Source organism: Amphiura filiformis, chromosome 7 (assembly GCF_039555335.1).
Source record: "Amphiura filiformis chromosome 7, Afil_fr2py, whole genome shotgun sequence".
Classification (NCBI taxonomy): Eukaryota; Metazoa; Echinodermata; class Ophiuroidea; order Amphilepidida; family Amphiuridae; genus Amphiura; species Amphiura filiformis.
Genome location: NC_092634.1, coordinates 19,296,120 through 19,321,089, shown reverse-complemented (window position 1 = coordinate 19,321,089; position 24,970 = coordinate 19,296,120). Strand labels below are relative to the sequence as shown.

At 36.1% G+C, this 24,970-nt stretch overlaps 2 long non-coding RNA genes across 3 annotated transcripts; one reads left to right on the top strand and one right to left on the bottom strand.

Annotated features, from left to right (window-relative positions):
- Window positions 1–20,879, bottom strand: LOC140156847 (uncharacterized). Its single transcript, XR_011859600.1, has 3 exons — window positions 20,336–20,879; window positions 484–1,427; window positions 1–149 (listed from the first exon to the last, which is right to left on the bottom strand). It is a non-coding gene; the product is annotated as an uncharacterized lncRNA (long non-coding RNA).
- On the top strand, window positions 4,894–10,405 carry LOC140156295 (uncharacterized). 2 transcript variants are annotated; one of them, XR_011859518.1, is made up of 4 exons: window positions 4,894–4,919; window positions 8,821–8,979; window positions 9,353–9,459; window positions 10,334–10,405. It is a non-coding gene; the product is annotated as an uncharacterized lncRNA (long non-coding RNA). The 2 variants fall into 2 exon arrangements; XR_011859517.1 differs by lacking the exon at window positions 4,894–4,919 and having other exon boundaries at window positions 8,758–8,979.
- Window positions 20,880–24,970: the final 4,091 nt, after the last annotated feature.

The window sequence follows — 24,970 nt, the reverse complement described above, 5'->3', positions numbered from 1 at the left end:
TTTGGTGCAAAAAACACCTCCGTATGTTCCTTCAAAGGTTACACGTGCCACGTCGTCTGGTTTGACAAGTGAAAATCGGTGAAGGAGATGGGTGAAAATGACATATAGCTCCATTTTGGCAATGTTTTCCCCTGGACACATGCGACGACCTGTTGAAACGATACGAAACACACAACATAGTAACGATCATCTATGATACCTGTTGATAGGTTAACATAATCAATAATATCTTGTAATTATCAAAATCAAGTACATGCAAGAATTCAATTTGCCCCCTGTCCTCCAGTGCATGATAGTTTAGGTGCATGCCGGCGTATCTTCTGATGATTGGGCATAATATGAAGATGAAACTGGTCATCCAATTTTAAGCCTGTTATTGGCAACGAAAACTATATTATTCAGATTTGTTTGTCCATCTTAAACGGTTACTCGCAAATACTAGTATAAAGTAAGTAAAATGTAAGTAAATTCGACAATACTTACCAAGTCCGAAAGGAATAACTCTACTCTTTTCAAAATACTTTCCATTTTCATCGATGAACCTTTCAGGTCTGAACTGGTCTGGTTCTGGAAATGCAATCGGGTCTCTCTCATCACGGCGTAAGCGTTTGAAATGATTGCCGCACCTTTCGGAATATGGTACCCAGAAAGTGATGTCTCATTACCAGCCGCGTGATAACCACCAAGTGGTACCAGTGTCACATGGCGTTGAATCCAGCAAAACAGCTCTGGTGTATGGCAGGTTGTTTTGATCAGAAAGCAACGGAAGCCGATTACGGCCTACAACTGAATCTATTTCTTCCTGAACCTTCTGTTGGATATCTGGATGTGCCATCATGTATAAGCAACACCATTCTAAGGTAGTAGACACTGTGTCCCTCCTGCTAGAAACAAGATACTCAATACAGCTTTCATATTACGTTTTTGCAGGTACGAGTACGGGTCATCTGGTTTTGGCTTTTCAGCCATTTCTTTCAAACATAGATCAATGAAATCAAGTGGGTTTTCGGCATCGAAGTTTTCGCGGTGTTCATCAATCAGTTTGTCGAGAAAGGCGATTATTTCTTCTTGAAGCTTTAACAATTCCTTGCTGTCTTTGCTTGGAAAATAGTATGGGAGAAAAGCAGACCAGCCTCAGACCCAGCAAGTCCCAGAATTCTGTGATTAAGATCAAGCAGATGACGAAATTTTTCATCATCGTACTCTATGACGCTTCCCAAACAAGATCTTAAACAGAACGTTGGCAGATGTGTTCATCAAATAATGATGTGGATTACACGGTTTTCGCACTTGGGTGTTTAACTCATCCACCAGAGCCTTAGATTCATCCACAATATCGGCTTCATAGCTACGTTTTCCGATACCCAAACTTCGAAAAGCAGTGAGGAGAAATTTCCTCAGCTCATCGTTGTGTTTGTAAGAATGCACTGTTAAAAAGACGGGAATAAAAAATAAAACAGCAGTTAAGTAAAACCATAATAATGTTTAAAAAAAATGTACACAGTGATTTTCATCACTTCCAGTGTACTGTTTTCCTGACACTTTTGTGGGCTCTAGAATTGGCAACGAACTTTGCCTGTTTTGTGCCTACTCTGGATGTTTGGTTTAGCGTGTCTGTTTATATGCACAGTGATTTTCATCACTTGTTCTAGTGCAGTTTTGTATTACCATTGATCCTTGTTGTTTTTGCAGGTTCAGCACTTACTTCTGTGGGCCTTGAAATGGTAATGTTTGGCTATCGAACTTTGCCTACTTCTTCTGCCTACGTTTGCTGTTTTTGTCCCCCTGCATACTGTCTAGTCTGCATTTTACTTGTTACCCCACATCAAGTTGGTGTACCTTGCTTTTTTTCTTTCCCATAATAATGTTATTTTAATGTGGATTATTTCTATACAATAATTAGTCGTTGGCAACTTGACACGGTAAACATAACAGTTACTGCCATAAAACATTTAAAACAGAATTGTTGATGTTGTTGTTGACGTTGTTTGTAATTTTCAGTTTTTTCTTTGTTTCTGAATAATATTATGAAGTTAGCCACGGAGTTAGGCTACAATGGGTTTTGGTATGCGATTATTATATTCCTCATCCCCATTCTTATTAAAAGCAAGACTAAACTAAGGATGGCAATTTGAAAGCAATACATATTATTTCACATTATGATCCCGTGACAAGTACACATATTATTTGTTTTGTTACTGTCAGGAACAAGCCAAAAGATCGATGACGTCCTATAAACGAAACTAGTTTCGTTTCTCGCCCTTCCGCCAGCAACGTAATCCTGAAATGTTGAAAATTGGCTCTTATATAAACTGGAATTAAACCAGACAATGGTCATAATAAGTTACCCTTTAATGTAGTGGAGGGTATGTGGAGGGTAAATTAAGTCATTTCCACAAAAGTGAAGACCTTTTACTTTGTCTTACACTTTTAACCTATAACAAAAAACATAAAAAATACCTTTTGATAACTAATTATTGAACTACAGCTTTTAACTTCTTGATCCGCCATTGTCTGGAAAAAGGGGATTCTAAAACACAACATGTACGGTGTACGATGTATACGTACGAGAAGGCCTATGGCTACTTTGAGATTCCAGTTTCAGGTCTCCGCTTTCCACGAGGCCAGTGAAACGGGGTCCCAAAACAACCATCCCTATCAGGCGTGTATCCGGCACGGTTTGGCGATTGGTTGTACGTCTTGATACCAGGGGTAGTGTTTTTTTAAAGGCGTATTGGGGTCCAGGACTCCTTGATTTGACAGGTCCGTGTGATTTGGACCCCTTAATTTTGTACGTCTGTGTAGAATTAGATGCCTGGACTCCTTTATTTTCCAATTTGGACCCAGGGCGTAACCAGACCTGACATTCGGGGGGCAAGATTGAAAAATGTCCCAATTTCGGATCAAAAGTTGTAGTATTTATGTGCGAGCGGCTTGCCGCGAAGCGTTAAACGGGTGGAGTCCTGGGGTCCGCCTTACCCAGCAAACCACAAAAATTGTTTAGAAAACGAGTTTGGTCTTTTATAAAATCGTTTTAAAAACGTTTTAAAAACGTTTTCGACTTGGTTAAAATATTGTTCGTTTTACCATGACGTTCAGAAAACGTTTTTAAACGCGATTTTTTACGTTATTTTGCCAATAATACGTTATTTCCAGAACGTTTTCCGAACGTTTTGTGCAACGTCAATTAAAGTCTTTCTAAAGCGTTTAATTATTATTTCATATTATCAAAATGTATTAACACGTAGCCTGGTTTAAGGCACTGTATAGTCGTAAATCCTGGGGACAGGAGGACATCCGCATACACTTTGGGATATCAAATGTCACCCACCCGTTTTCAGGCAAACACTTCCCTGGTTCAAGTATATTTACTCTAAAAAAATACATGCAATAGGCCTATTCGGTATTATACCTTGATTTTTGGATGAAATAGTTTAGAATTGAAATTTTCTCGCGCTCCGCGTACTTCATCGAATTCAAATTCACCTTCATATTCATCCACTTCACCGTGATTAGGGGCCAAAATAGTATAACATTTTGTGTGAATAATACGCGCATCTCCCCGTAAACTTGACCGGTAAAAAAAAGCAATTTGTCTATGGCATACCCTGATATCTGGTACATCAGCAATTAACAGAAAGGAAAAAGAGGAGCTATCATGTCAGAAGACTGAGGAAAAGGACGGAATCGAAGGATTGAAAAAAAAAAAAAAAAAGACAAGATACACATGACAAAGCCGACTAAATATTAAATCAACAGGGATTAAATAATTCCTTGAATTCTTATGACAACCCCCCCCGACATCTCAAAGATAAGTGAAAGAAAAAATTTCGTTGTTGTTTATAGATAGCCCTAAACGCCTTGATTTGGTATAAAATAGTTGTAAAATTGCATATTTTTGCGCGCTTCGTGAAAATGAACCCAAATGTTATCAACTTTCACTTCAAAATATGAAACTTAATGTTCGCCTGCTGTGCGCGCATAAATCTCAGCAATTGTGAAGTCAATGATGTCTGTATATGTGACGTGTCATGTCAAAAGGAGACACTTTTGGGCAGGATCATAATGGAGAAATAGCCAAAAATCTGCCCGGGGGTGATTTTTCACACTTTGGGTTTTTTTGCGAATTTGTAATGTTAAATGTTAAAAATATTGTCTGATATTGTCAGACCGGAATATAACTGGCATCTTGTATTTTTTTGAGATATTTTTCAATGTAATTCCCTACTTCTCATCATTGTCACCAATATTTTTAAAGGCCGATATCTCAATTTCCAATTTTATGATACCATAACTTACGAACTCATTATCTTCGCTTAAATGTCCGATTTCATTGGGGAAAACGGCGTTGTGGAGCAAAATATCTCTATATTTAAGATATGGAAAAACCTCAAAATTGATAACCTGCCCAAAAGTGTCTCCTTTTGACATGACACGTCACATATTGTTGATGAATACAAGTTTAACTGTTTAATTCTTTATATATGTGCATCAATCAGGAAACAAGTACCTAATTTGGCAAGTGTTTCACGCAGTCCTTTTTGATTATAACAATCTCATCATCACAGCACGTTATATGCATTCGACTACATCCTTTCGGACGTTGATCTCAATTTGTAGAGTTAAAGCTTTTGCAACTAACATTTTAAAGTCAGCCTAAGCCTTGCATAAGCTTCTGGTTAGTGAGGAACTGTGTCTTAGAGGTGATGTATGACCCAGGTGTTTGACTTGGACATCTTTAAGTGTGATATATTTTTATGTTTTGTGAATCGTCTGCAACCCAAAATTCAAACCTGGAATTCGTTTCACACGATCGTTTATGCGATCATGGCATGCGGTTCTATTAAAAGGAATATATATACATCAAGTTGCTCATCAAAAGGAACTATATCTGTTTCGTTCAGTTCTACCAAACAAAGGTAAGATTGTGTTTTATTATTACTATATTTGCATTAAACATGATAAAGCGTGTATGTTTTAGTCAATTTAATCAGTGAAGTATAATGAGTAACATATGGCATCCACAATATAATGACGGTTGATGTAATTTGATTCGAGGAAAGTTTTAAAAGCTGAGGACTTAAACTTAATAAGATGTTTTTGATAAGGATAATTGAGTGCAATGCCAAGATAATCGACGCGCCGTGGAGTTATTGTTGATTTAGCTTGAGAGCCGATGGCTCGAGCTAAATACCTCTTATCTTGACGAATGCATTTGCACGAGTACGATATCCGTCATACACTTGAGTGTAGAATGGCTATTAAAACAATTATTAATTGCTGCATTCATTATATTAGTTTTAATATTAGGGAAAATATCTTACATTTTAAAAACACCGTCAGGACATTGACCAACTACGTAGCATTTAACTGGTAAAGAAAATCAATCCCTGTAATCAATGGTATTTGCGCCATGCGTCATACTTAGGTAACTTATTCACGCATGGTTTAATTGACTTGACTTTATGTTGTGATCATTTAATATTGTGGTTTCGAACACAGAGAGCACTGAACCAGTTGGAAACGATCGATTTAGATGTCAGACTAGTACTACGGTGAATATCAACTGGACTTTATGTATAGGATAATGGCCAAGGATTAGAACGTGAGTGGGTAAGAATGGCTGAGCCGTGTGTATTAAAGCTCTATAATTTGAACTACTTATATTAAAACACACGACATTGGGATTTAACAATTTGTTCAGTATTATCATAGGCCTTCAAACACATGTGTTTGAAGGCCTATGGTATTATAAAGCATGATCATGATATTATGCGCTAGTGTGTGTTTCTTGGGCCCGGCTATGTTATTTTAGATATAGGCCTACATGTATTTCATTTGTAAAATGCTGAATATTTTTGCAATGGTGTCATCTTGTATAATTATGATCCACCTGTTTTTGGCCCTTTTTAATTAATAGAAGCTCGAATATTCTCATTTGATGTTTGATTTATTTAAGGTCATTAATCATAATTTATGACAATGATATTTGCAAGGGTGCAACTCTACTAGTCTTATTACAAGACTGCCCTATCCCAACCCTAAACCCTAATCCTAAACTCCGTAAACGAGGACTGGTCTAGTCTAGCGAGATATCGCACCTTAGCGGCGATTGTACACTATTATAGAACACGGTGGTAACCGTATACATTAAAAAAAAACAGAATGTATATTTGTACTTTTTGTTGGTATATATATCGAACAGACAATTATATAGTTATGTGATCTCTGTGTCTAAAGCGCCACCTAACTCTACTTTATGGTTATGTGAAAGTAGTATTTCTAGTATTTGAGCGTGCACGTATTATCTAGAATCTATTGTTTAGCGTGCAGGTTTTAGATAATGCATTGTTTAGCGTGCAGGTTTATATAATTTGGGCTGTGAAGGGTAGTTCGCGAAAATAATGCACGGGGGAAGAATACATAACGATGAATAGAAACGGCACTAGAAGTGTATAATAGGATATTGTTTTTCTAATTATTTACCATTCTTGACTTAAAAGTATGTTGTAAGGTTTGATGATATTCATGGTTTAATTCCGTATTGGTACTACTGAATAAAATACTTGTATGTTCGTGATGCATTCGTATAGGGGCTGGCCTATTCGTCGTGATTGAGCGCTTTATAAAATTGCAATCTCAAAATTGAAAAAGATCGACGATGTTGTCAGAATTGAAAGGCCGTGCCTACAATTAATTATTTGATTGAAATTCAAGGTGGTTTATTGACTTGAGTTTTGTCATGTTTGTCAAATTGTTAAACCTATTTCATAAGTCTATCTGACATAATGTGTTAGATGAGTATTATATTAACATGACACTCATGACACTCGATCATCAAATCGTCGGACAACTTAGTGCCTGATTTAATTACAATTAAGTAGGCTATATTATTATTCTCATCTATATCATATGTATATTTACACAGACAAATTCCTGAAAGTAGTAAGAGAAGTCATCAAGTATAAAACAGAACACGTGAGAAGTAACATTAATAATTACAAGTGCAAAAAAGAGTGGCCGTTGTTACCCAATATGTAAGCAATATGTGATTAATAGGGAGTATTTAGCGCCCAAAACCGCACAATTTGAATAATTGCTTTAAAGTCAGACAGAAGGGTTTACTGGAAATCCATTGAAATGATTATCATGTTGCCGGTTATTGCACCCAGAGGTGTATTTTGTGCACCCAGAACTTCACCTGTACCACCTCAGTCTAGACCTATGTTCTGGGTTAGTCACAAACTCCAAGTCCATGGTTAAAGACAACAGATGGTATGACCTATAAATCATATATTACCCAGATAAGTTCAAGTACGCTAATTTTTGCCCTAAACAATGGAATGTTGCAATATTTATGAAATGATTGCAAATGAATAATGATGTATATTGATTGCTTGGAAGTGGAACACATTTGTTTTTATTTTAGTGTAATTAATTAGGTTTGTGTTGCCTGAAAGTACTGAATTAAAATGGGACGTCTGAATTGCGCTTCTGTCTGAAAAAAAATCAAAGAGAACGATGACCAGGACGATTCTTTAGCCCTAGGTATGCATGCATAAGAGTTCAAAATGATTAAAACAACTAGTAGAATTTTTTAGCTGTAAATTAAGACCAAATCAAGTTCATGTAGCCCCTGTAGTCATTAATTTATTCAAGTTACACATGCGAAACGCCCTGTTCCATAGACTGTATGTGCTCCTCTTCCCCATCGCCATCCTTCCTCGCAACTTTCGATCAACCACACATCTCCAGTAGTTGAAAAGCTATATTGTTCATATTTACAGGGTTGTTACTAATGTTAGTGGTGTTTTAGCTTTCAAATGACACCAAAACAAAATATGACATTTTATTAATTAAACAGATCACAATTTAAAAATACATAACCCATCACCCTGTTTGGGTGGCGACTGGGAAAACGCATATCCATTAGTATTATATTACCATCTCTTGTAATCTTAGTTGTTCTCCTTCGTATAAAGTTTTAAAAGCAAGTTAATTTTGTAACTTATTTTGTACATGTAACATGTCATAATATCATAGGCCTTAAGGTCTGGTAACTGCTGGTTCAGAAGTTCAAGATATTGTCCTTCGTTCTGTTGAAACATTTTTCGATGTGCTAAGAACATTGTCGAAAAATATCCATATTCCATATTTTGCAACATTGATAGAGTTACGCAATCTGCAGTTTAGTTAGTTATCAATTAGAACTTTGTAGAGAAACATGACAAGATAGCTTTTTATTGTACCTGATTGAAATACAAAAAACTATGTCAATATTTTGGTGCACTTTAACTATAAGTTTTGCTTTTTGCAAAACATGCACATGAGGGCCGCATATGTGGTTTTATATTAAAATTCCACTCAGCCAAAATTATTCCTAAAATATATAGGAATATCGAATAGACACAAGAGGTTCTTTAAATATTTTAATATTTCTCAGGAACTGGCATTTTATACCAAACAATCATAACCTGTGCAAAATATTCCCTTGCCTCCACCCAATACTAGCTTTAAAAACAAAATTATGAATTAAGATGCCATTTTCGTGTGATCAAAAGTACACAATATGAAATTGTGGTTGATTTACACAATTGAAGTACTAATAATCATGATCATTCATAAATAGGCCATAATTCAAAATATGTTTGACATTTGCACTTGCGATGAAAATCACAATAACTTTATTCAGTTGTGGGTCAAAGTATCACAAGATACTGAACCATTAACAAAGGCAACATCATAAACGATATTGACTTCCAAATTCCATGCGATAATGCATTAAAATATTTAGCTTTGATTCATATGTCTTTATTCCAGATACGACACCTTAGTCTTGTTGGAGGACATGATCTCAACGAAACCATCAGGAGGATGATGAGGAAGCTGGGAACGAACAATTTGTGGTCCTCCTACAGTGTATAGGGAGAAAAGGCAAGCTGAGCATTAAAGATAGCCCTTTCTACAAAGTTATCGTCAGTAAGTTTCATAGGCCCAAGATACAATCTATGAATGCATATAATTTGTCATGCTGTCTGAACCAATCATAGTGGGTTTAATATACTCACATTCTGTGATTATAAAATTAAAATATGGATATTTAAATCTGACCCCTAAATCGGACATCTGTTTCCAACTTGTTTTTTGTTGTTGTTATTTTAGATTATATGTGTATACTTTATTCATAAACTTATCAAATAAAAAATATTTCCCCTAAGACCACAGACCGCACGTATGGTAACACGTCGACATGTAGGCTTTTGGAAAATCCTAATATTGAGATACAGACCATTTATTTTGATAAAGGAGTTTAATTTAATACTGAACTCATATCATTTCCACCTTTCTATAGAAGCTTGCATGAAGAATCATCCTCAAGCTAAGGAGGTTGAGATAGAGAAGTGACTTAGAGATTATCTGAAAAGAACACCAAATCTTCCAGGTGGAAAAAAGTATAAAGTAAGTTCAAATATCATTGCTGAAATGCCAAATTCATTTATTTAATTCATGTAGGCCTAAAACAATGTCTAGGGATTATAATATAAGCACTCATTCTAGACACCACCTTGTCCTCTATTTGTAAACACGTTTAAATGCTAAACATGTTTAGGAATTAAATATGTCTTGTGTTTAGATATTAAACATATGATGTTTTGAAATTTGACATTCGTGTTTAGGTTTTAAAACGTATTTACAAATTGAGGACAAAAAAAAAAGTGTTCAATCTCTAGACACTGTTTTTGCAGTGTATTACTATGTTTCTGTATCTGAATATCAAAAGTGCATAAATATTGTTCGTTGAATGTAAAATGAAAAAAATATCGCATATCGCACAGCTCATTTTCTTTTAAAAATAATGTTTAAAAAAATAATAAAGCATAGCACAAAGCTATTTTACCAAATGTATCTGAGACATACTTTTTGGCCTTACATTTCACACACCTACGTGATGTTAATTTCTCTATGGAGCATTTTTGTTTATTTTCACTTCTCTTAGGTTTTTAGGGCACCATGCCCCCTCCCCTTACACACACCCCACGCGCGCATTATGATTTCGTTATGGTTTATACAGACCTTGAAAATTACTCAGAATTAATGATACTGATAATATAAATAAGTTGTCTGGATATCTAAGGGTGACCATAACCTGATAGAATTTTTTTTATTCATAGAATTTCTTATGCCTATTTATATATATTTTTTATCAGGGCTGCTATTTTAGTGAGCTGATAGATTTAAGGGGAATCGGGTTTCAGTTCAATTTAAAAAATGATGTTTCCCAAAATGATGATCATGCTTATAAATAGATTGTTTACCATTTTATTATCTATAGAAAGCTGGGAATGTGGATGCAGCGGTACCTGTAGGGGAATTGGAGGATGATGAGCGCGGCGAAAATAGCTGAAAATGAACGTGGCCCCAACAGGAAGAGAAGAACAAGACTAGGGGACACATTGAAACTGAAGACCACAGACACTGTACTGGTAAACATGCTAGTTTTAATTACAACATTGTCGGACAAGGTGCTCACTGTCTATTGAAGTATATATATTCGACAAGATTACCCAAATAAAAGTACACCATCTCCATTTGTGCCCGTCATACTTCAAAAAGCCTTATTGTTGCAGCGTCGAGGTCCGTTCAAACTACGCCGCAATGCAGTGCGATGCGGTACCGATATATCGATTACTTTTTGCCCCGGGCTTTTTGCCTCAACTCAACGCTACTCGTCGCATTTCCAAGTTAAAATGTATTGAACTTCATTGCAATATCGTAAGTATTCTGCAGTGCAGCACCGCACCGCACCGCACCGCAATTGCGGCGTAATATGAACGGCCCTTTGGTCAAAGTTGCATTAAAGGCCATGTATGGTTTGCGACTTGACGCTCGAGGGCATGCTATAATCTGAGCCCGAATTAAAAAGACTAATTTGCGTCTGACATCCTGCCAACCAGACCGAAAATGTCGTACCGGTACTCGGACTTTTAAATTCTGCCTCAGATTATAGCGACTTATCGATTATAGTAACTATACCGTGATTTTAATTTGCTGTAAAACTTTTGACGAGAGCATACTTTCGCGATGTTCACAATGCGCTTCCGATCCGAAGCGTAGGCCTACTATGTGTGCTTTGCACGCCGTACGTGTTGTTATTTCTGTCGCCATACTCGCAAGTTGCGCCTTGTCAACATCGCGCAAGTACGCTCTTTTCAACGGTTTACTTTACAGTTAATCGCTCTGCCCATCAGCAACGGAAGTGAAGATAATAATTGGTATGTTGCGTAAACAATGTAAATTAGTGGTTTTTACGTTGTATTTGGGGACACTAGTAAAGAGGTAATAATTCAATTTGAGGAGTTTTCACACAACACTTCAATTGAACTTTATTTTATCTTTGAGACTAGACTGTGCGTATTCAAATTATTTGACGTGTTTAATGACATTGAGCGTTTCGACAGTATTTTTTGTGGGACATGAGAGCACATCAGACATATCGAATTGCATTCTGAATACGAAGAATGTCTTTCTGATATCAAATAATTTTCTTTCTTTTTCGCCAGCCCATTCGGGGCTGGTACCTGTTTCAGGTTTGGGGTCAGTTTACTCAAGAGATTATATTTTAGTGGTATTGGAATGATTTTTTTTTTTTACTTTTGTGGTTAAATTTTTTTAAATATTTTAATTCGATTTGTTAGGAAAAGTAAGTATGTTTTGCAGTTTCAACGAACGAAAACGAGTGAGTATTACCAAAGTTATGTTTGAACTAATTAATTATGACTTTAAAAGTTTAAAGGCCTAAATGTAACAATAATAGTTAATATAATATAGCATCATATGGTCAGCAGAAGAAAATCTGACATCACCTATGATGTCATATCAGTGTCCTTGACTGGGGTCCTTACTCCTTGACCACTGAACAGCGTGATATCATGTTGATAACAGATCTATAGAATCAAAATCTTCATCATATCCCGGATCATATCACAGATTCTCAACAATCTGTGATCATATGGACGATATTGATGTGAAAGTAGTTATCTATCATATCCTGTGTCGTTTTATGGATAAAAATGACTCAAAATGTTATTGATGAAATGGTTGCTATCATAAATATCAGTTTTGTCTTTTCAACGGAAAAATCCGATGCAAAATAAAGTTTTTAGGGCCTAGCTATAATATGGGCATAATTTATGCATATAGTATTGAACAATGTACCCCATTTGACATGCACTTATAGATAAATAAATTGTCTTACTTTATTAATTTAATAACTTCTTTATTATAAATAAAATGACACATAACTATTTGATTCATAAAATTACATTCAACAAAAATGATTGAAGAGAAAACACACAAGGCACTAGGCAGACTGTTATAGAATGGAGTATGTAAGATGCCATGTCCATAGCTTCGCAGGAGTTTCCGACTAGCAATCAACATGATCAGCACATTCAGAAAAACACAGTTTAAGAGTGAAGATTGTAGTGAGTAACCAGTCCTTTATAAATGTGCTGGCCACTATCTATTATAATATAGTAGGCTTAAACTATACATTGCGAATTAATTAAGTTATTTTAAAATAAAATGTACATGTAAGTTAACTCAAACCGGCAGTGTATATATCGAAAGCAGTGAAATCGGACATTCCTAAGCGAAGATATTGAGTTCGTAAGTTCTGGTATTACAAAATTGGAAATTGAGATATCGTGGGTAAAAAGCTGAAAAGACAAAAACCCAACGACAACAACAACAACAACAACAACAAAACAAACAGACCAGAACAATTTGGAGTACATGTAATGAATTAAAAGAGTTGACATGAGATTAGGAATTAATGTTTTCTGCTGTTTCAGTGTGCATGTTCTCATCGTTGATGGTTTGGTGGACTGTCATGTAGATGTAAGCGTGATCCTAAAAATGCCTTTCACATTGACCAAAACTAATTACAAGACCTCTTCTACATTGAGGCTGGCTTTCCCTTTTAAAGGAATTTTATTTAAATTAACGGTATAATACCAATTTTATGACAAATTATTAAAATTTGATATTTTTCACATTTTTGATATTAACAGTCCTCGAAGTAAATGTTATAAATGTAATGATATATTCTTAAAGTGTATGTAGCTGGGAGGAAAAGCCGACGATCAATTGAATATTTTGACTTTCCATATTGAAGATATGGAATTTTTCCCAAAAAGACCTATTTTTTGGGTGTTTGGGAGAAAAAAAATCCATATCTCCAATACGAAAGGTCAAAATTTTCTAAATTGATCGTCGGCTTTTTATCCTAAATAAATACACTTTAAGTATAAAACATCAAATTTATAAAGTTAACTGCAAGTACTGTTACTTTTCAAAATATCAATTTTAATCATTTCACATAAAATGTGTATTATATTGCGAATTAAAAAAAAAATTGATATCAGAAGGACATTCTTCGTATTCAGAATGCAATTCGACATGCTCTCATGCCCCACAATAAATTTTGTCCAAACGTTCATACCCCATCCCTTAAAGGAACAACCAAAAAAGATCGAGGTTTTTGGGAGTGGGTTTCAAATCTCAATGACGTTTGTAAAATATTTCTTTTAAGAAGATAATTTTCAACATTTGTGGATTTACGTTTCTGGCAGGGAGGAGATGATGGCCGAAAACGAAAGTAATTTCGTTTATAGGACTAATTTGCTGTTAATGCTTTGGGTACCGTAGTTCCTAGCACTCTGTACTGTGATACCTGTATGATGATTTTCCACTGCGCTCGCTGCTCGCTCCGCTCGCTGTTCGAGAGGCGTCGCGGTTTGAGAACGGGGCTAGTTCCATAAGGGAAATGCAGACTTATCACCTTTATAGGCCTGCGTTTAATCAATTTAGGTAATGAGCCGTGAAAAGGCTCATGAACTGTACATTTGCCAATATTATGCCTAAAATAAATGCATTTAAAAATGTTCATAGTACTTTTATTTTACAGAATTCTGCCTTAAAACTTGGTCAATCAAAATACGTGTTGTTAATTCCGTCGCCATATATTCGTTGTGCGACTTGTCAACATCGCGCAAATACGTTCTTGTCAAAGTGTCAAACCGGACCACGTTACTTTGCATAAATGCTAATTAAATTAGAGAGGGCTAGACATTATAACTCATTACGAACACAGTAGGCCTATGGCAAAATTCTACAAAATTAAAGTAAACCATGAACAATAATTATGACTTAATTTGAGCAAAGTGTTGGCAAAAGTTACCAGCACTTTCAAGTCTAGTCATCATCAACTCTCTAAGAAATAATTGTCCTCTCAGGAGAACCCGCCCTCTTAGATCTTGAACCTCTAAAAGGTTCTTTAGTTTGGGGGCATTTTCGATGGTCTTGGAACCATATTTGGTTCTTTAGAAAACCTCTAAGGGTTCTCCTGAGAGGACAACTTTAGAATCTTTTTAGAACTTTTTATTTCTTAGTGTGTTAACTGCGCTTTGTACGTGAGAGTAATCAATTAAGTTTGTCGAATTTAACTGAAGACCGAATTGAAAACATTAGTTTGCGTCTGACGTCAGGGCAAAGGCGCGGTGTGATTGGTTGCTGACCTACGCAGAACGGCATTTTTGGTCTGGTTGACAGGACATTATACGCAAACTAGTCTTTTGAATATTATTCTGTCTTCAATTATAAATAGTAACTTATATTTGAGAGTTTTCATGTATATAAATCATGTTTTAAAACTTTATCCTATAAATGTACAATAATCGGGTTTCATGAGTATTCCATCCATGCATATGTATTAAACAATAATTATTATAAATCGAGTTATAGAGTGTATAAACAGTCATCAGTGGTCATGACAATAGTTGACTCGATACATGGTAACACAAGTTCCACATGTTCCATGGGGTGATTTTGCATAGCATGTTTGTATAAATTAATTTATGTTTCAGCAGTATTTTCAACGAAAATGAATGAAGAATAATATTCATACACAGGAATAAAGTTTAATGAATCACACATCAAATCAACATCAATTGTCTTGTGTGATTTATTATGTGTCGTAAGTCGTAAGTATCACTAATTTGCCAAACTAACTTGTTTCATGAATTTTGTATTAGCCTAATTTAATAATATTTGATATCTGTTTTGGACTTTTATTAAATTACATTTTCGCTTTATTTTCATTGTCTTAAAGTAATAAAACATAGCACGTTTTCTAAACGTCACTAAAACGTCAAGAAAACGTTCTAAAAACGTAGTAGAAACGTAACATACGTTTTCTGGTGGTGAGTAATGCATCCTCCAATACGTTTTTTACGTTGCTATAACGTTTTCAGGACGTTTTGGACGTTTCTGCAACGTTCTTAGCACGTTAGTTGCGTGCTAGAACGTCCAATACGTTTTCTGTAGGTCCTGGATACGTCTTGGGTAACGGAAAGATAGGTCTTAAAAACGTCTTTTACGTTGTGAAAACGTTTTTAGAACGTCTTTAATAACGTTTTTAAAACGTCAAAACCTTCAACAAAATTACGTTTTAAAAACGTTTTATCAAAACGTCTAGAAAACGTCAACGGTACGTTCTCACAACGTTCAGAAAACGTTTTTGGTTAGCTGGTAGGGACCCTGGTGGGGTCCAGGGGCAAAGCCCCGACGGAGTCTCCGCCCCTGAAGATCTTGGTTTTTGGCATATTAGAAACTCAGAGTACAAATTTCACAATGAAAGTATTATAGATCTTCTTCCTTCTTTCTTTCCCTTTTCTCTTCCTTCTTCCCCTTTTTTCTTCTCCTTTTTCTTCCCTCTTTTTTCTTTTCTTCTTTCCTTTTCTCTTCTTCCTCTTTCTTTCCTTTTTCTCTTTTTCTCTTCTTTCCCTTTCTCTTCCCTCTTTTCTCTCCTTCCCCCTTTTCCCCCTTTCCAATTTTTTGCTCTTCTTCCAAGTTTTTTGTGCCCAGGGGCAGCCTGCCCCTGCCCGCACACTAGTTACGCCACTGTTTGGACCCCTGGACTCAGCAGGTCACCGCTAACCCTGCTTGTTACCATCGTTCGGAGTGGGCAGGTCCTGCTGACAGGCATGGGAATATTTAGCAGACGTTCTTAAGGGGCATTTTTTGTTTATTTTGGCCACAATCAAAAGCTATAAATTTCAGCCTGGAATAATAGACCCTTTTTAGGGCGTGTTTTTTTTTAAATTTATTTTTTAGTTGACACTAGTTTTAGAGGCGATATATGAATACACTCTACCATACACATAATGGTTTCTTTAAGTTCAAATTTTCTGTGGTTTTATTCTTAATTTTGTGAGTTTTTGGTGTCATTATATCGGAACACGTTGAAAATCCCTATAAAATATAATCAAATATAGTCATTTGTACAAAATTTAGGGAGCACGGTGGCCTAGCGGAACGGGCACTGACTCATAATCGGAAGGTTGCGGGTTCGAGCCCCGGCGACGCCATCGTGTTGTGCCCTTGAGTAAGGCACTTTATCTCGATTACTCCTCTCCACCAGGTGTTTAAATGGGTACCGGCATTCTTAAATGCTGGGAAGGTAACAGGCTCGCTGTAGAGGAAGTGTAGCAATACCCCTATAGCAACATTACATGGAGGGGTCTGGCCCAATCCGATCGCCAATGAAAGAGAGACGGGCACTCCGATCACTGTTTATACAGGATCGTCTCCTTTACCTTACAAAATTGACTAGGTTAAGGTCATATGTATAATGAACAGATCTTACGGGTCATTGGATCTCCAGATTGGATTATTCTAATATAATGAACAGATTTCGTGTTATTGTTCCTAAAACCAATGACCACCAATGACCGTGAAACTTTAAGGACAAATATATACGAACAAAAGTTTGCAGTAGTTTGGAGGTCAATTTTAAAACTTACTAAACAGCTGGAAAAGCAATTAAACCATCGGTGTTTGGAAGATGGTTCAGCAGATATATTAGGGGCTGTGCCCAGGGGCTGTGCAATAATTATGAGCCGCTCGGGAGGGCGTGCCAAAAAATGATCGCACTCCTCCTTCGGCCTGCCAAATATTGCCCCCTCCCTTCACGGCCTGCCAAAAAATCCCCGCTCCGTACTGTTTTCCAAGCCTTTTAGAGTGTTCTATTTAAAAGGTACCCCGTGAATGTATATCAAAAACGGCTTGCCCTCCCTCTCAGCTTGCCTAAACTTGCTTGCATCCCCACTTTTGGATTGCCAAAAATTTCTTACCTCCCCCCTTATTCTCCACCAGGGCTCATAATTATTGCACAGCCCCGAAAATCATTCAACTTTTGTTCCTATGCACCTCCTGTACTGATATTTTTGACGCAGCGCCCGCAGGCGATGCTTCCTTATTTAATTTCACCGAAATGACTTGCATACGATTGTTGATACACCATTCAAAATCATAGTCGAGCTCAAAATGAGATCGAAAATTGTAGGTTAAGCGCATGCACACTCTGTATTTGGCATGAGTTTGTTTTGTATGGCAGTACATGACTGAGGAAGAGATTAAACATAGTTGGTCTTTTTAACAGTCATTTGTCATGGGTTTCTTTTACATATGTCAGTAACTGACTGAGAAAGAGATTACATGAGAGTGAAATCCCATAATGCATTGCGAGTCAAGCATACTAGCGACTGAGCAACAGCTGTTACGTCATCATTTTCATGCTGGCCGTCAGCATAGTCAGTTGATATATCTCTCACAACTCCCGTATTTTGCGTGTGAGTATAGGCCTAGATATAGTTCACACAGTATTCAGTGAAATAAACGAATTGGAGTCGACAATGTGGTCATGCATGTTAGCGATTGAGAGCCAAATAAACTTGTTCTGCATAAAATGTTGTCAATTAGACCTATATCACTGTATATGAAACAAATGCCTTGGATGACAATGAAAACGATACCAAAATATGAATTTTGATGATTTTTACGATCATCCGGATGAGCAAATCTCTGAATAGTTCTGAATGGGTCTTTAATTGAATCAGCATATTTTTTCCTCAAATTTTGCTTCAATTTATTCAGTTAGGACGCTGGACAACCAATTCTTTAGAAATGCATAGTCGCGCTAAAAGTCGATCGATACATGTTAAAATCAGCACAATTCAGAGATACACCTTTTTGCTATTAAATTTATTTTCTCGGTCAAATATAAAGCAATATTTTTTTTTCTTCAGTAATGTCAGTTAAAGACATAGTGCTTGGATATACATATTTTTTAAATCTTGGTGTTAAAATTCAAGCATCATATTTTGTCTTTTAGTGTGATAGTTCGCCCGCGAGCTTTTTACGGAATTCATTTTTTAGCGTCTCAAACTAATATAGTTTGCTAAAGAAAGATAATTCCCACCTCTGTAAAGCACATCGTGTATGGTCTATATATTATAGTTTTGTCAGAATTTCCGTTTTTATTTTACCCTTTTTCCCTTCATGCTCCGAAAATGTCAAACTCAGTACTTTATCTCGAGAGCAACCAGCAGAAATAATCGATATTTCAATTGTTGTCAACCAGGTCCCTTTTCCATTGAAAACCAGGATTGCCTGACCAGCGATTTGGTAGCCCAAATCCCCAATTCTGGTAAATGAGGTGAATTTTGAAATTTGCTCCCGTGATAGCCTGCAATTTCAATTTATAGGGGCTATGGATTCCATGATTATGAAAACCATTTTGTCTGTTTGTTTGTTTGTTTGTTTGTTTATTTACCTAGGATGAGGTCCATGGGAAAATCCACTGTCCAAACCTAGAAAAATTCGCGTGTTATTAGAGGATTTTAATTTTCTGTCCCTCCTATCTCCAGGTGAATTTTGAATGACCTCCCCCCCATCGCGGGTTGGCATTTTCATTACACCCTTCAGACTTGCGTTCGGGTTTGTGTAGGCCTATTTGTCATAATTTAGCGCTATAGGACCTACTTTCTAAATGTATAGCTATAGCCGTGCTATATAAATATTATAAGGTACCGGTATGTAATATTATGTAGGCCTATGGGGGGTGGGGTGGGTACTCAACACATTTTAACCATGACTTACAATGCAAGGCTCATTGTTGCCATAAATGATTTTTCCTTTAGGTCATTATAATAGGTTGTTATAAACTTCCATGTTTAACCTTATATTGTTTTGGCTGCTTCATTATGACTTTCGGTGGGTTTAAGCAATTTCAGACAAACACAAACAAAAGGCACTATACCCAGTCACCTTCATGACAATTGAAACACTATTGCTATATTGAAGTTCTGGCAACACTGTATCCAGGCCGGGCACCCAGAGATATCGATCCACAATGCTATATTAGCCTAAGATTTCACGCGTGGATTTGAAAACTTTTCAGCTGGTAGTAAAAAATTATGGAATCAAAACGGAAATTCTGACAAAACTATGATATATCGCTCACGGTGATGTGCGTTAGAAAGTTGGGAAAAATCCTTCTTTAGCGAACTATATTACTTTGAAAAGCTAAAAGGTTGATCCAAAAAATGGCTCGCGGGCAGAGTTGAAGCCTATCAAAATCGTAAATCTTACACTAAATGACTGAATTTCACGACTAAGTTTAACACTAAGATTTGAAAAAAATACAGTATCAAGCATTACAGTTTTTCCTGACATGTACTGAAAAAATGAAAATTATTGCTTTTCATTTGGCAGAGAAAAAAATTTTACACTGAAAAGGTGTAACTCAAAATTTTGTTCATTTGAATACCAAATTTGATCGTTTGTATTGCCTTAGTAAATGACTGAGTGAGCCTTGCAGAACAATAACAATCGGTTGTCCAGCGCCCTAACTGTATTGTTGATTTTTGGACATGTTGGATGTGCAAAATGCGATTTCTACTTTTGAAGTTAGCGGGAACGGCAGTACGAGCGATTAGAGAGACTTTCTCTGATTGGTTGATTGTCGAGAGGAGTACGGCAGCATCAAAACATCTTGCTGTAATCATTCCCTAATCGATACATATTTTATTACCATAAAGGCCATAAATCCGTGTCAAATTATTTGTTTATGATACAACGTTGATACGTCAGATTTCGGAATTTTATTATAGGGGACAACAGTCGGTAAAACAACTTAATGGGTCAAATTTACTTTTTTCAGTGTTCTGGGCCAGAATAACATTTAGGACCCATATTCCGCATTCTAAAACAATACTTCACCAAATTCTCCTGATTTCATTTTCCTTCTTTCTTTTTAAGATTGTTTTACCCACTGACCCCATTCTTACATCATTTAGTGCCTCCCCCCCCCCCCCACGGCTTCCCACAAACCCGCTCCTGGGAGTTCACAAATTATTCCACAGTTCCTTAAGCATATTATTAAGTTTGTTTATTAGTTGTATATTAATTTTATGCATATTTAATAGCTTACTGTGACTACCGAACCATTCGGATTGCAAGAAGTTGTTGTATCCCCTATTGTTCAGCGCAGGGTCATTCAAGCCTTCTTGCATACTAGAGAAATCGTTGATAACCACAACAACCAGTCCGAATAAATTAAAGCTGTAAATCTTTCCATATTTGTGTCCAAGTCGTGTCAATATCATATGCAACTCTTCTCCTTTGTACATATACCAAACCAATTTAGGAAAGAACCCCAGTATTGGGAAACGCCATGGTCCTGGTGGCAAATTGCGTGGTCTTTGCAGCCACCACACAACCATAAGGAATAACAACACCAGCAATACGATTGACTTTACATCCAAGCAATCGATTAAGCTACGAAGTCTCATCTTGAACACTTAATTGTGATAGAATTCCTTATAAAATCTCATAAAGTATCAACTATTAGTGCGACTTGGTACTGTACAATATGCATGACCAAAAGGTTCAACATGCATGTTCAGTTGATCATGTTGAATTGTTGATATGTACAGATGTAAAAACAATATCCGCGATCTTTTGTGCAAAGTGTATACGACACATACACAATATTAACAGCCAGTTAGAGAAAGAACATGTTCATGCTCATGTTCACGTTCAAGTTCATTCATTCTGACCTGGTATTTAAAGCAGCACCATTATTATTTTCATGAAATACCTGTGATGTTAAATGCCGGGGTTAAATGCAAGGAAACCAATATCACAAAATATGTAAATAATAAGAGGTGGTGGAAAAACATGTAGGCTATATGTGATGCGATCAAGCAAAATCAGTCGCAACTCGGAAATATTAATTTTCAGTTTCTTATAGGACAGTAAAAAACATTTGCAAAGCTGCATTTTGCAGAAAACCCCATTAAATATTACACCCTAAGGGAGTGTTCAGAAATATCTTGGTAGGGGGCTGAAAAATATGTAGGGGGGGGGCGGGGTCATACAAGTTTTGGAGTTCTGAATGGGGGGGTTAAAATGTAGCAACAAAAATACAAAATAGCCGAGCAAATGTTCCAGTAAAACCAGAACAAACTTACATGGCAGATAAGTGTATTTGATATGTAGTGTTAAAATTGTCTTATTTATAATTTTGAGCTATGTGTCAGTTCCTTGTTCTTCTTTAAAGGGCAGGTCTATAGCAAAAACAACATCATATCATTGGCAAGCTAATATTATGAGGACAATGAAAATTACTCCTTTTTTGAGAAAATAAGACGTTTAAAATTGATATAAAGAAAAAACCAACTTAAGCGGTGAGTTCCTTCAAACGAGATAGATTTGGCCTAGAAAAACGGTGACGTCATGAAATGAGATGTGCCCGCTGTGAGAAAAGGGACTATAAACGCTCTTAATGGACAGAACGCATACTGTTGTTGTTCACAGAAAAAAATTCCAAATTAAGTACAGACTTGACATTTAGTATGGAATATTTTTTCGCAAAACTCCAAGACTGGTCTGGAAGGTGGAAGGTGTCCGCATAAACCGCACGGAGTAAATTTTCATTGGGGTGTGTCGGGAGATGATGTAAAATACTGTTTGACAGAAAATATGCTTTCCTTTAGTTGACATTATGGCGCTCATAATGCAGTGAATTAGCCTAAAATGGCAGATTTAAGGAGATCGAATTTGATTTTTGTGGGGGCAAATTTTCTGATTTTGAGGAACATTATTCTAATATATTAAATTTATCGAGGTTTGAGGTGATATTACTAACTTAATACCAATAAGTGTTCGTTAGAACTGAAATGCACATGTGATCTACCAGTTTTGAAAGTGGGAGGAGCTTTAAAAATATGGCTCTAAAAGTGGTACGCACTCGAAAGTCTGAATGGCCCCTGGGACCAAATGTTATAAACTTACTGTAGTTAACTGTACACAAAGAAAAAGCGTGAGTTCAGTGGACGACCAAGAATCCGCGCAGTTGTTTTTTGCCGTAAGTTTATAGCATTTGACCTCATGGTGGCCATTCAAACTTTCTGAGTATGTAACACTTTTAAGAGACATGTTTTAAGCTCCTCCCATGTTCAAAAAATTGGTACATTGCAAGTGTATTTAAGCAGTGATGAATGCCAATTGCTGACGAAGTTTAGGAAATATCACCTCAAACCCCAATAAATTTGATAATAACAGAACATGGTCCGAAATTGTGTCTTCCACAAAGTTCAAATTCAGCCTCCCAAAATCCGCCATTTTAGACAAATTCGCTAAATTATTAGCACCATAATATAATATATTCCATATTAAATGTCAAGTCTGTATTACAAATTTCATGGTTTTTAAACATATGGATAAAATCAGCCGCTTTTTTTTTATATATATATTAGACAATTGTGATATTACAATTCATATGTATATCAATATCATGAGAAATATTAGGCCTAAAAAAATAAATACATTGAGCTTAGAATTTCATCTGAGACTAGCATATAAACCGTGTTGAGTCCACAAACTCATGTATCTGATTTCCCTGTATATTGCAATGCTATAGTTTCAGTTGGATGAAATATTACAAAGCGAACGCATAGTAACAATACTGTGTGGGCTTTGTTCCCGAAAGAGAAAAACCTGTAGCGGAATTTAGTACGAAATTTAGGTTCCTACTACTAACTACAGAAACAAAGCAATAGTTAGAACTCTTATAATATCTACGTTGGTATGAGACGACGGCTTGCTATTTTTATACGCGGGTAAGATCACGTGTAACAAATATATAAGGCCATGCGTTTTGACTTGAACACCCAAAAAGGGTGGTGGAGTCACACTTTTCACTGTGATCGTTTCGTTTTTTGTTTTTGATCATATCTTTGGAATTAAAAAAGATATGACAGTAATTTGGTATCATAATGAAAGCTGAGATAAATGATTGATTATAGGAAAGTTTCAATAAGATATCTTGAACAGATGCAGAATGTCACTCAATTCAATTGACCAAGTCGTTGGTGCATGGTGGAGGCTCACTATGTTCAAACTATATGGTGAATTTCATTTTTGGTACCTCGCAGTGCAAAAATTTTGAAATTTTCTTTACAAATTAGCATGATTAGTGTATATCAATAATTTGGTATCAAAAGAAAGCTGACATTATTATCTAAACTTCTATTCTGTAAAATAGTTGAAACAATAAACTACCTTGAGCTAAATAAAAATAGGGGTATGTGGTTGAACTCAACATCTAAAATGGGTGAGTGGCGTCATATTTTCACAGTGGTAGTTAGTTTTTTTCATGTATCATTGGAGTAAAAAGAAATAGTAAATTTTGTAACAAATGATCACTAAAATACCAATGATTAACTATAGAAACTGCCAATAAGATATCTTGAACATCTATAAAATGGGACTCAATCCAATTGGCTAAATAAAGTAGGGGTGCTGGCGGTACAAATTGTAAGGCAATTTTCATTTTGGGAGCCTCGTAGTGTGCAAAATGTGTTGATATTTTCCTTAAAAATAATATCACTGTTTATCAATAAATTTGATATCAAAGGAAAGCTGACATAATTATCTACAGGTGTTTTTGTAAAAATATAAAATAATAAGCTGCTTTAGGCTATATGATAGGTATCTGTTCTCCAAGACAATAAGAAAATTTCATTTGATTTCAGTCACTTTATGAATTGTATCATTTTATGAAAGGTATAACCCCCCAAACATTTTTATATTGCTGGAATGTACTTACTCTGATCTATAAGAAAATTACATAAAATGTAGGGGTAACACAGATGTGTTAATGACATTATACCCATGTACCACTGTCAGTTGATGTTTTGTCTCATTCAAATAAATGTAGCATTAGACATCTGACAGTGTTTCTGAACCTCTTGTTGGATTGTTCAATTTCCTTGTATGGACATCCCAATATGCCAAGAATATTATGACCACCCAGGTGGTGTCAAATGAAAGAGATAAACGGGAAGAATGATTTTAAAATTATTTCCCCACCAGAGGAGACACATATTCCTCATATGATTCTGGTCTATCTAGGCCTGCTCATGTGACGTGACCGCATCAAGCAGGACATTTTGCATCTTTCAACATTTTCCTGGCCTTTATCTTTCTCGATTCCTTTTGAAAGCAATCTTCTTGCATCCCATGCAGTACCATTTTACACCTCTCCCACTGGAATTTCAGTGACTCAAGACAAGCGGTACGTTATTTATGATCAGAAAAGAGGTACCGCATTATAAACTATCAGAGGACAAACTCCATAGACGCAGTCAACTTTATAATAGACCACTCATGCATGGTATTTTTAGTATAGGGAAATTGTACATAGCATGTTTTTGTCAACTCGTAGAGAGCTCCACAAGCAAAGTTGTGCAAAAAAACCTGGATTTCCAAAATCTGTAATGCCTTTTCTCAACAACCATACAACATTTTATAGAAAAACTGAACTTTTTACCACCGTACCTAGCCATTTTTCTGTTTATATATACCACACTTTACTTGATCGAATGCTCAGTTTACTACAAGGTCACACACTAATGACCATAGACTTTTCATCGATCCTATTCCGAGGTTGCACAAACCCTGGATGTGTGGATTCTTTTGTTATTCAGCTATACGATGTTCATTCATAAAAAACCTGGTTCTACTATTTCAGTCGACCATCTCCTATTTTCGAGCTTAATTT